The sequence below is a fragment of the Macaca thibetana genome, chromosome 12 (genome assembly GCF_024542745.1).
Source record: "Macaca thibetana thibetana isolate TM-01 chromosome 12, ASM2454274v1, whole genome shotgun sequence".
NCBI lineage: Eukaryota > Metazoa > Chordata > Mammalia > Primates > Cercopithecidae > Macaca > Macaca thibetana.
In genome coordinates this window covers 32605397-32617669 of record NC_065589.1, presented here as the reverse complement: position 1 = coordinate 32617669, position 12273 = coordinate 32605397, and the positions used below count along the sequence as shown (strand labels likewise).

At 34.9% G+C, this 12273-nt stretch overlaps 1 protein-coding gene across 6 annotated transcripts in view; it reads right to left on the bottom strand.

The window, feature by feature from the left end:
• The window catches only part of KANSL1L (KAT8 regulatory NSL complex subunit 1 like), a 139078-nt gene that overhangs the window by 81146 nt on the left and 45659 nt on the right, over window positions 1-12273 (bottom strand). The window lies entirely within an intron of this gene.

Genomic DNA, 12273 nt, shown 5'->3' with positions numbered 1-12273 from the left:
AATTCAGAAAATATAAACTTGAAAGTATAGTTTAACTCTGTAAAGAACTGGCTGGTTTAAAACATGTGCAGCTAAAATAACATATATAGCTGATAGGCTGGACTTGTAAAATATTTTCTTAACTTAAATACATGCAGTTTTTTTCTAATTGGTTTTAATTATTGGCATTAAAAGCATGACATTAAAATAAAATTAAAGGCATATTATACACAGAATATGGACATTTCAGATTGAAATCAGAATATTTCCTGATAGAATCTTCTGATATTTTGGTCACTAGCATTTCTATTTGTGCTTTACATTTGAGCACTCCCAATTTTATAAATTAAAATACCAAATTTACAAACATCCAAACAACAATCTAACTCTATCCTAACTCCTTTCAGAGCACCCTAAGGAGCCCTGCCCCTGTTGCTGTCAGCCTGAGCAACCAGGGATAGGATTGCACCACTGAGAAAGAGTACTCTCTAGGCCAAAGTTCCCACTGCTTTCAGGATATCTGTGTTAATAATAAAGACACAAGCTTTCAACTTTGATGGGGTATATTCTCAAATGTAAGGAACTAGGGGAATGAATAGGGATTAAGTTGTCTCTGTACTCCCTGCCTCCTACTCACAAACATACTTATTCCTCAACTGGTTTGCTCGGCTTTCTCCTCCATTCCCCAGCTTCCTCACTCCAACTGTTCTCAACTTTAGGTTCCTCAGAGGCAATGGAGACAACAGAGAAAGAGAAAAAAGGAGTGCAAAGGAATGATCTTAATGGTTTCATAGTTCTCATTGTAAAATTTCTTTCCTTCCTATCCCTTCTACCACCCTTCCTCCTGAAAATAATACAGTAATATATACTGTATAATAGATATTAAACATACACAGATATTGTTATATATATACTGATATTACATATATTATATATTATATAGACACACAGGTTTTACATATATAATATATAATATATATTTGAAAAATAATATAATATATATTTGAAATATAATATATAATATGTATTTTTCAAATATATATTACATATTAGAAAAATGCTAATAAATTCCTATAGGCTAGTTGGAAAAGTATTATACTCTTAATGTGGCTAAAATACTATATTCTTGTAATAAAAAATAACTAACATATTAATATTAGTGTTCATTATTTCAAAAATGGAATGAATTAAATGATTGCTGTGGGCCATCTATATCATGCGTAAGTCTTATTTATAAGATGGAAATTGCCTATAGGTAATAATGTGTTATATATGAGTTTTAGTTTGCACTACATAATTTACAGAATATATAACTTTAGAATGCACATACTCAGTTATGGTATTATACGTGTATTTTATTATTTTGTAGCAACATTTTCTGTAAAAGTACTAAATGCACTTTTTAAAAAATCTGTATTTTGAATAGTGCTAACATGCTGACTTTTCCAAGGAGAAGGGGATCCACTCGATCCCAATTACTGTTTTCTTAGAATGAACAAATATGGGTGTCAAGAAATCTGAAGAAACATGCTCAAAAGTTCTTATTTCGTTTGGTATTTTAAAAATTAAATTAGATATAATAGATATGGTATCATCAATCTGAAAAACTCTTCAGAGTATCCATTCAAAATTCCTACAAGTCTCTCACTAGGTTTCTTCATAAGTACCTGCATGTAAAAGAAACACAAGTTTCCACCTTATCAATTTAACTTCAATTGTCTTTGGTTTGATTCCAGTTTATATTATGGGCCAGTCTGTATAGATTAGTCTGATTTCAGTCTGTACACATTAGTCTGATTTCATAATCCATATTTATAAATCTGCATCTATGGGAAAATTCTATTCTGAATTTCAAAGTTCTATTTCCAAACCTTTAGAATACTACCTTTCTATAAGTAGAAAGCCTGCTATAGTTAGTTTAATAAAGAACTTTATTTTTAAAATTCAACCAGGGAGGCAGGGCGTGGTGGTTTACGCCTGTAATCCTAGCACTTTGGGAGGCTGAGGCAGGTGGATCACTTGAGGCCAGGAGTTCAACACCAGCCTGGCCAACATAGCAAAATCCTGTCTCTACTAAAAGTACAAAAATTAGCCGGGCATCATGGCACATGCGTTTGGTCCCAGCTACTTGGGAGACTGAGGCAAAAGAATTGCTTGAACCCAGGAGGCAGAGGTTGCAGTGAGCCAAGATCGCACCACTGCACTCCAGCCTGGGTGACAGAGACTCTGTTTTAAAAAAAAAAAATTAGAATTCAACCAGAGAGACCTTCATAGTCAACTTCATAATCTGCTTCTTCCCCCATAAACTACTACCCTGCACAAAACTCTTGGAGTGTGAGGAGAGTGGCCCATTCTGATCCGCCACTGCCAAGAATGGAGAGGAAAGGGTTGAATATTTAATCCTCTGGGGACACAGCAGAGAGTTTCTGTTCTTAAAATCAGTAAAATGATATTCTCATACACAAAACAACATAGATAAGAAAGATATGAAATATTTTTAGAAAAATGAATTACAACAACTGAAACAAGTGAAAACTCTAGCATAAAATGAAAGCCAATCAACTGTTTCTGAGAAGACAACTCTTGACAACGCAGGGTCTTCACAGAGAAAATACTGTGTGAAAAAAAAACTACTTCAGCAACATCTCTATTATTCACAAAAATTCACCAAAGTTAATTTTAAGTAAAACTTTAAATAAAAAATTTGAAACACACAAAAGGTACAATTTAAAATGTGGAAGGCCCTACTGCAGGTTAACAAAATAAATCTAAGAGACAAACCATTTGATATAGCCAGTGTTCTCCCAAGAAAAATATTTCAATTTTTTTCTGAGTGTGAGAAGAATCTGTTGTGTTATTAGAAAGTTTGAAGCGAGGAGAAGAGGAAATACAGGAATCTGTAATATGTTGACAAAGCTGTCACAAGAACCACCAAAGGATGTTGCTAATAACTGCTTTCTTCTCTAAAAATTTAAGCAGAGTTTAGACCATATGAAGAATGGTAAAGGGGCAAATGATGTGTTTTCTGACTTAAGGCACAAACTAGCACTTATTTAAACAGGATATTTACAAAACAGCATCCCTCAATCTCTTTCATTTCCCTTTATCTCTAATTTAACTGAGAACAATTTTTTTTTTTTTACATTTAAAATACATTAAACAGAAAGTTCTGTTTCAAGACAGTACTGGCCATCCTTCTCAATTTTTTTCTTACAATAACTCAAGAAGCTGTAAGAGCAAGGAAAGTGATGTTTTTCTTACATAATAACTTCTCAACTAAGCTGCATATAAATAAACAACTAAATACTTTAATTCCTAATAAATGTAATGAGAAACTACTAAAATAACCAAAACATTGTATTCTAATAGCATAATTTTGTGGCATTTTCCATAAAATATACATAATGCTATTATTAAGGGAACAAAGGGCCAGATACACATTTATCCTGAATTAAGAAAAAGGTAAGGCCATATAAATTATTACAGGGAAGTTTAGACGGCTTTCCTTAAAACAATTTATTCTAGTAGATGTTATATAAACATGCAATGAAACTTTTAAAAGAATTTAACCAAGAAGTATACAGTACTGCTTAGAAAATAGAGAATATTAAAATATCCTTTCTCAAGTTAAAGGATTATGAATCAGATTGTCTAGATTGAAATACAAATCTTATTCATTAATTTAACTGCAAACCCACTTTCTTGGAAATACCTAAACTGTTTTACACCGGACTCATTCTTAGAACTCTATTTGCTATAAAATACATGTGTGAAATTATATCCTTTAAGGAAACCGATCAAAGAAGAGAGATTATGTGGTGATCTTGAAAGGACTGGGAAGGCTTTCAAAAACTGAAGGCTCCTGTAAAGATAACAGTGAACAATGAGAAAAAGTAACTAATGTAACATGAAACTTTCATCAGGAAACACTTAGTGAATGTGGTTCCCTCAAATCTCACAGAACTAGTAAGCCTAAGGTTTTATGTCTGTCCTTCTTCTACCTTCCTACAGATGCCACACCACTAATTCCTACAAGGTGTTAAACATACTTCATCACTTCCTAGCTTCTTTTCCTCTTCTCGTATAACACATACTTTCTGCTCCTTTAAATACCATACTACTTTGTAATTCCTGAAAATGATCATGTTGTTTCACACCTTCAAACCTATAAAAAACGCCTTTCTCTAGTTCCACTGATTCATCAAAAAATTACTATTCATCCCCCAAAGTCATACTGAGATGTCACTTTCTTCTCTTAATGTTTTCTCTGACCCTCTTACCCATAAGTATTCTCTCTATGGCACTCCAAATATCTTATAAAAACATGTATTCTACTTGAAGTATAATTTTTTTTTAAAAAAAAACAGGTATTACTGAATATATTACATATACTGAAACGATTATGTTTTATCTCCCTTACCAGAATATAAACTCATGATAGATAGAGCCTAAAATTTATTAATCTTTGTGGACGTGCAGACCCCGACGTGGGGCTAGGCAAACTACATGGTTCAAGGGCTCTGATCCCTTCCCTTCTCAGCTTTTTCTTTCAAGGTCTATCCCTATCAACCTTCAATATTAGATTAACTCCAGGATGTCTACAGTATGACCATATAGAATACTGTTTCCCACAAAAACAAAGTTACAAATAAATATTTAGCAATATTTAGAATGCATAAGAACTCATTTGTATTATTGATTCTTTGGGAAAACAGACCACAATGAACATTCCCACTTGGAAATGTAAAGAATAAAAAATATATGTCAGCTATTGGTCTATATTAATGTTAACACTCTGCTGGACCAATATTGTAATGGCAAGCCATTACCCTAGGGGCATGGCTTAATTAGGCCCTGATTTGTGCTTCCTATTAAAGGGTTCTTTCCATCCACTGTTTTCTATGGCTCCTGAATCAGCCGGCTTCTTTCTTTTATATTACCTTCCTTGGTAATATAAATTTAAAATTTATATTGGTAATAAAAATATAAATATAAAGTTTCTTTCTTTTATATTACCTTCCTTGGCAATATCAGTAAATGTTTATGACTTCTTTAGGAACTGCAAAGCTCTTAGCCTGCTTCTTGTTCATAGAAGGTTGGCATCCTAAGGACTGGTTTAAGTCTTGGCCAGTAAAATGCTTTTTATAGGTCAAGCTTATAATTTCTTTGGTACAACTCACTCAGAAACTCAGAAGGCTTCCCATCTATCTGTTTTCAGGCAGTTCCATGTACTGACAATCACACCCACAGTTCTCTGATGCATTCTCAAAGGATATTTCTTTCACCCTCTAACTCCTGTACCTACCTATATATTCCTTCCTCCTGTCCCTCTTTCTCTGCCTCCTTGTGGGGGGTCTCGTAAGCTATTAAGTTCTGATGGAAAATCCACATTCTTAATCTTCCTCCACTGCCCTAAGTGTAATTTTATCCAGCTCAAAGGTTTTGCAGAAAATGGTATCCTTAGTTAGATCTTTAGCTCCAAATCACTTTTGTCCTTTATTATTCAAAGGTTTTCTCAATCCTATCTCTTATCATATAAAGTGCAGAGAGAGGCAGTTTTGCTAATTTCATAAGGTCTTGAATTTCTAGAAACCTATTCCTTTTCATTCATGTTTTTAAACAGGTTTGAAAACGACCTAATTAAAAATTATCAATAAAAAGCATTATCACAAAGTAAAAGCCAATATAAAAGCCAATATACAGGACAAAGTCTAAGCAGAATATGGTCAAAGACAGAATTAGCAAATTAAAAGACAGTAAAGAATTCCTTGTGGTACAGAGAGACAAATGAGATTAAAACATTAAAGAGTGGTTAAGAGACATGAAAAATTTGTTTGAACCTCTCAACCTATGAGAATTTCACAAAAATGGAAGAGAAAAAAATTGACAAACATGCATTATTTGGATGATAGTAGCAGAGAATATGCTAGAATTGAAGAAAGATGTAACACCTTGGACTAAACATGCACTCTGGGCTGGCTGCAGTGGCTCATACCTGTAATCCCAGCAATTTAAGAGCCTGAGGCAGGTGGATAGCTTGAGCCCAGGAGTTCGAGACCAGCCTGGGCAACGTGGCGAAACCCCATCCCCACCAAAAATACAAAAATTAGCCAGCTGCGGTGGTGCATTCTTGGAGTCCCAGCTACCCAGGAAGCTGAGGCGGGAGGATCGCTTGAGCCTGGGAGGTCAAGGCTGCGGTGAGCCGTAATCATGCCACTGCACTCCAACCTGGGCAACAGAGCAAGGCCCTGTCTCAAAAATATAAAAGAAATTAAAACAAACAAATGTGGACTCTGAAAAAAAAAACAAAAACATGTCTACACAAAGACTTATACATGAATATATACAGCAACATTATTCATAATAGCCAAAAACTAAAACAACCTAAATTCCCATGACCTAGGAAACAGATAAACAAATTATATATAGTACAATCCTACAATGGAATACTGCTCAACAATAAAAAAGAAAAAATTACTTATGCATACAGCAACACGGATGAACCTCACAAGCATTATGCTAAGTGAAAGAGCAAAATAGAGATTACATGTTTTACTATTTGACTTATATGAAATTCTAGAAAAGGCAAAACTATAGCAATAGAAAACAGATTAGTGGTTGCCAGAGAAAAGAGCCTGAAGGAAAGAGATTGACTGCAAAAAGGAAGGAGTGAAATTTTTGAAGGTTATAGAAACGTCCTACATTATGATCATGGTGACGGTTACAAGAGTAAACATTTGTCAAAATTCAGGGAACTGTACAGTTAAAAATGTGTACTCTGAGTACCAAGCACATAAAGACAATCCTTTGATACCTGTTAGTAAGGATGTAGAACATCAACTAAACAAGAACATCTTAAAAGTTACCAGATAGAAAAGACAGTACTCCAAAAAGAAAAACAATCACATTGACAGTAGACTCCTCCTCAGTATCAAACAAAACAATAAAACAAATCTTTAAAGTGCTAAAGGAAAATAACTGTCAAACTAGAATTTAACACCAAACTAAAATACCATTTAAGAGTGAGGGTAAAATGAATATATTCTGAGATGTACAAAGACACAAAGTTTAAGTGTCCAGAGACCCAAATGTCAAAAACTCCTATCAATGCATGTCTCTTATTTCTTTCTACTTTATTTTTTAATTGACAAATAATAATTGTACATATTTATGGTATATATAATGATATTTCAATACATATAATGCATAGTGATCAGATCAGGGTAATTAGCATATCCATCACCACAAATATTTATCACTTCTATGTGTTGGAACAGGAAGCACCAGGAATCTGTCTCCCCACCTAGACACCACCTCATTGGCAGAATCTGTCTAATGTCATTATTTCAAGAATCTGGAGTTTAGTGAAGACTTGCAAGTTCAAGGGGCAGGTTTGGACAGTAAACGTGCAGTCAATTTTAGCTCTTAGCACAATAGCAGCTACCCATCCCCACTCCTAGTCCCATGGCAGGCAGCCATTCATATATTTCGGAAGCAATCTACATACAGCCTGCATAAGCCAGGGTAGGGGAAAAGGACTCTGCTCTGCAAAGATTAGGGATCTGTGTTCTGATCACTGATTGTAACCTTTGATCACAGAGGTACAGACAAAGAGGCAAACAACCATTGTTGTAGTACCTCCCTCCTTTTATTGCAATTCCCTCCTCCTCTGGCTGAAGGCCTTCCTGGGGATTTAAAGGGCCAGCACCCTTAAAAAAAATAAATCTTCTCTTCATTTTTCTCTTTTCCCCTTTTGGGAGCCAGATATTAAAAGCAGGACATTTTAAAACAACTGCATCAATGAGGAAAATTAGAAAGCAACTGGGCATTTCCAAGAAAAGGTGCAGGCTCAGAAAAAATGAGATTTTAACTATACCCTTCAGGCTTATTCTTGCCACACCAACAACCAACAACAACAGAGAGAATCAAAATAATAAACAAAAATGATTTTAAAAGTCCTGCAGAAAAAGAAAGAATCTGATTTCCAGAGTTAACACATTATTAGATTCAAATGTGCAGTTTTCAAAAACAAACAAACAAAAAGCATACAATGAAACAGTAAAAAAGGGAGCATTCAAAGGAAAAAAAAAAAACAGAAACTGTCCCTGAAAACAGGATGGAAGACCTATTAGACAAAGACTTTAAAACAACTGTTTTAAAGATGCTCAAAAGGCTAAAAAAAAGATGTAAAAAAAGTCAAGAAAAAGATGTTATGAACAAAATGCAAACATCAGTATGGAAATAGAAAACCTGAAAGGAAACCAAACAGAAATTTTAGAGCTGAAAAGTATAATAACTGAAATGAAAAATTCACTAGAGGTATTCAAAGGCAAATGTGAACAGGCAGGAAAAACACCAATGAACTTGAAGCCAGGACAGTAAAAATAATCAAGTGTAAAGCATAAAAAGAAAACAGATTAAAGAAAAGTGAGCAAAGTGTAAGGGACACGTGGAACACTAATAAGTGGCCCAACATATAAATGTAGGAGTTCCAGAAAAAGAATAGAGAGGCAGAGAGAATATTTGAAGAAATTATGGCTAAAAACTCCCCAAATATGATGAAAGACATGATTACAAATATCAGAAGCTGAATGAGCTCCAAATAAGGTGAATCCAAAGAGTACTACAAAGAAACATTATAATCAAACTATTAAATGACAAAAAGAATCTTGAAAGCGGCAAGAGAGAAGCACAGGCAAGGGATCCTCCATAATACTATCAGTAGCCTCTTATGATAAACTTTGGAGGTCCAAAGGCAGTTAGGTCAATATATTCAAAGTAGAAAACAAAATAACAACAACAACAAAAAAAATCCTGGCCAACCCAAAATCCTATTATATTCGGGAAAATCATCCTTCAAAGGTAAAAAAAAAATTAAGACACTCTCAAGTAAACAAAAGCTGAGGGAGTCATTTACCACCAGACCTACTTTGCAGAAAATACTTAAGGAAGTCCTGCAAGGTTAAATGAAAGACCTAGATAGTAACTTAAAGCTGTTGATGAAATAAAAATCTCAATGAAGTTAAATACACGCATAATTATAACAGCTAGTATTATTGTTAACAACAGTTTGTAACTCCTTGCTGTCTACATGATTTAAATAACTAGTACATTAAAAATATATATATTAGTTCCAAAGCTAGGCTTGTGGTAACTTTGGTTTGTAACTCCACATTTTGTTTTCTACATAATTTAAGAAACTAATATATTTAACATAATTATTAATTTATGCTTTGGGACACATTAGTATAAGGATATAATTTTGTGACATCAATAACCAAAAGAGGTGGGAACAAAGCTGTAAAGGAAATGAGTTTTTATATGTTACTAAAGTTAAACTGGAATAAATTAAAATTATAATGTAATAACTTTATGAGGTTAAATATAATCCCCATGGGCAACCACAAAGAAAATATCTACCAAATATATACAAAAGGAAATAAGAAAGAAATTTAAACATTTCAGGGTCAAAAAAAATCAGCTAAACACAACAGAAGACAGTAGTTCAGGAAATGAAAAACAAAAAAAGGTATAAGATATATAGAAAATAGCAAAATGACAAAAGTCTATCCTTCTTAGTAATTACATTAAGTGTAAATGGATTAAACTCCCCAAAACACAGAAATTAGAATAGATAAAAACACAGAATCCAACTCTATACTGTCTACAAGAGATTCAACTTAAGTCCAATGACACAAATAAGTTGAAAGTGGATTTTTTAAAATCATACGCAATATCAGACAAAAGAGACTTTAAATTTAAAAAAGTTACAAGAGATAAGGACATTATATATTAATAAGACTCAGTATAACAAGATAAAACAATTATAAACATTTATGAAACCATGCCACAAAGAGTTAAGAAAACCAGTCTAAATTCCTATGTTTATAGGATAACAGATAAGAAAAGAAACAACTTGTTGAGATACTGAAACTCAAACTATAACCCAAAGAGTAAGAAGTCAATAACTAGCAAAAATTCTTGAGTTCGTAGGATAGCAGATAATTAAAGACATAACCCACTAAGACGCCAAAACTCTCTAACCTTGTGAGAACACGAATAAACTGGCAAAAATCAGTTAAAACCAAGAGTTTGCACAGAATGACCTTACTGACATCACAGCCTAAATTTCCACTGCATGTTTCGTATTAACACCGCCTTGATGCAACCCATGAGTTAGCATGAAGCGATAACTGCACATGCCCAAGAACTTTCCAAAACTCTCCTTTCCTTCTACCAATCACCTGTTAATACCAATATCTACCCCTAAATCTATTCTAATAAAAATGTTGCCATAAAAATAGCATGAGAGAGGGGAGGCAGAACAAGATGGCTGAATAGAAGACTCCAGCAACTGTACCCCCACTACCTCCCAACATAGGAACACCAAATTGAACACTAGCCACATAAAAGAGCATCTTTGTAAGAACTAAAAGTCAGCTTGGTTACCAGCTTGGCCACAGTGGGGTAAAGCACCAAGCATTTCTGGACCTACCCTGGTCCAGAGGGGAACCCACTGTCCTGAAGGGAGAGACTCAGGACTGGCAGCATTCACCAAAAGCTGAATGAAGAAGTCTTGGGCCTTTAGTAAACACTGGCCATAGAGAGGCACTACTTGCTGTGGCCCTGGGGCAGTGGTGGCCATGGGGAGGGACTGCTCTCCTTGAGGAAAGAGGAAGGAAGGGTAGGGAGGACTTTGTCTTGTGACTTGGGTGTCAATTCAGCTGCAGTAGAATACAGCACCAGGTGGAGGCCCAAGATGGCATCTCTAGACCCACCTGGGGCTGGGGAGAACTTGCCACCCTTAAGGGAAGGACAGAAGCCTGAGTGGATTTGCCACCTGCTGATGGTAGAACCTTTGGGCCTTGAGGAGACACAGACGATAGCCAGGTAGTGGTCATTGTGGGCCTCAGGTGAGACCAGTGCTGTGCTGTCTTCGGATCTGACCCTGTGCAGTCCCAGTGGTCCTTGTGTCATGCCTCTCCTAGCTCCAAGCAGCTCAGTACAGAGGGTGAGACTATGTTTCCCTGGGGGAAAGTAAGGGAAGAGAACAAGAGTCTCTGACTGGTAATCCAGAGAATGCTTTTGGATCTTACCCGAGACTACTAAGGTAGTACCTCTATGAGTCTACAAAAGATGCAGCGTTACTAAAGTTGGGGATATGACTGCAGTGACCAATGACTTAGATCACAACACCCAAGCCTGTTTGAATATCTGGAAAGCATTCTCAAGAAGGACTGGTACAAATTAGTGTACACTGCAAAGACTAATAAATACCTAACTTTTCAATGTCCAGACACAGATGAACATCTACGAGTATAAAGAACACCCAGGAACACATGGCCTCATCAAATGGACTAAATAGGGCACCAAAGACCAATGCCAGAGAGACAGGGATATGTGATCTTTCAGACAGAGAACTGAAAATAGCTGTTTTGAGAAAGCTCAATGAAATCTAAGGTAACACGAGAAGGAATTCAGAATCCTATATCAGATAAATTTAATAAAGAAACTGAAACAGTTGAAAAGAAACAAGCAGAAATTCTGGAGCTGAAAAATGCACTTGACATTCTGAAGACCGCACTAGATAGAGTCTCTTAACAACAGGATTAACCAAAAAGAAGAAAATTAGTGAGCTTGAAGACAGAATATGTGAAAATATACCGTCAGAAGAGACAAAGGAAAAAAGAATAAAAAATAATAAAGCACACTTACCAGATCCAAAAAATACCCTCAAAAGGGCAAACCTAAGATACTGGCCTTAAAGAGGAGGAAGAGAAAGAGATCAGCATAGAAAATATATTCAAATGGATAATAACAAAGAACTTCCCAAATCTAGAGTAAGATATCAATATTCAAGTACAAGAAGGTTATAAGGCGCCAAGAAAATTTAATCCAAAGAAAACTACCTCAAGTAGTTTTAATAATCAAACTCCCAAAGGGAAGGAATAAAGAAAGGATTCAAAAAGTAGCAAGAAAAGAAACAATATACAATGGAGCTCCAATATGTCTGGTAGCAGACTTTTCAATGGGAAACCTTACAGGTCAGGAGTGAGTGGCATGACATAGAAGTCAGGTGCATTTCTATATACTAACAATGAACAATCTGCAAAGAAAGTCACAAAAACAATTATATTTACAAGAGAATCAAAAATAATAAAACACTTCAGAATATAATAAATAACCAAAGAGTTGACAGACTTGTACAAACTACAAAACATTGCTGAAAGAAATTAAAGAAGATATAAATAAATGGAAACACAACCCACATTCATGGATTGAAAGACTTAATGT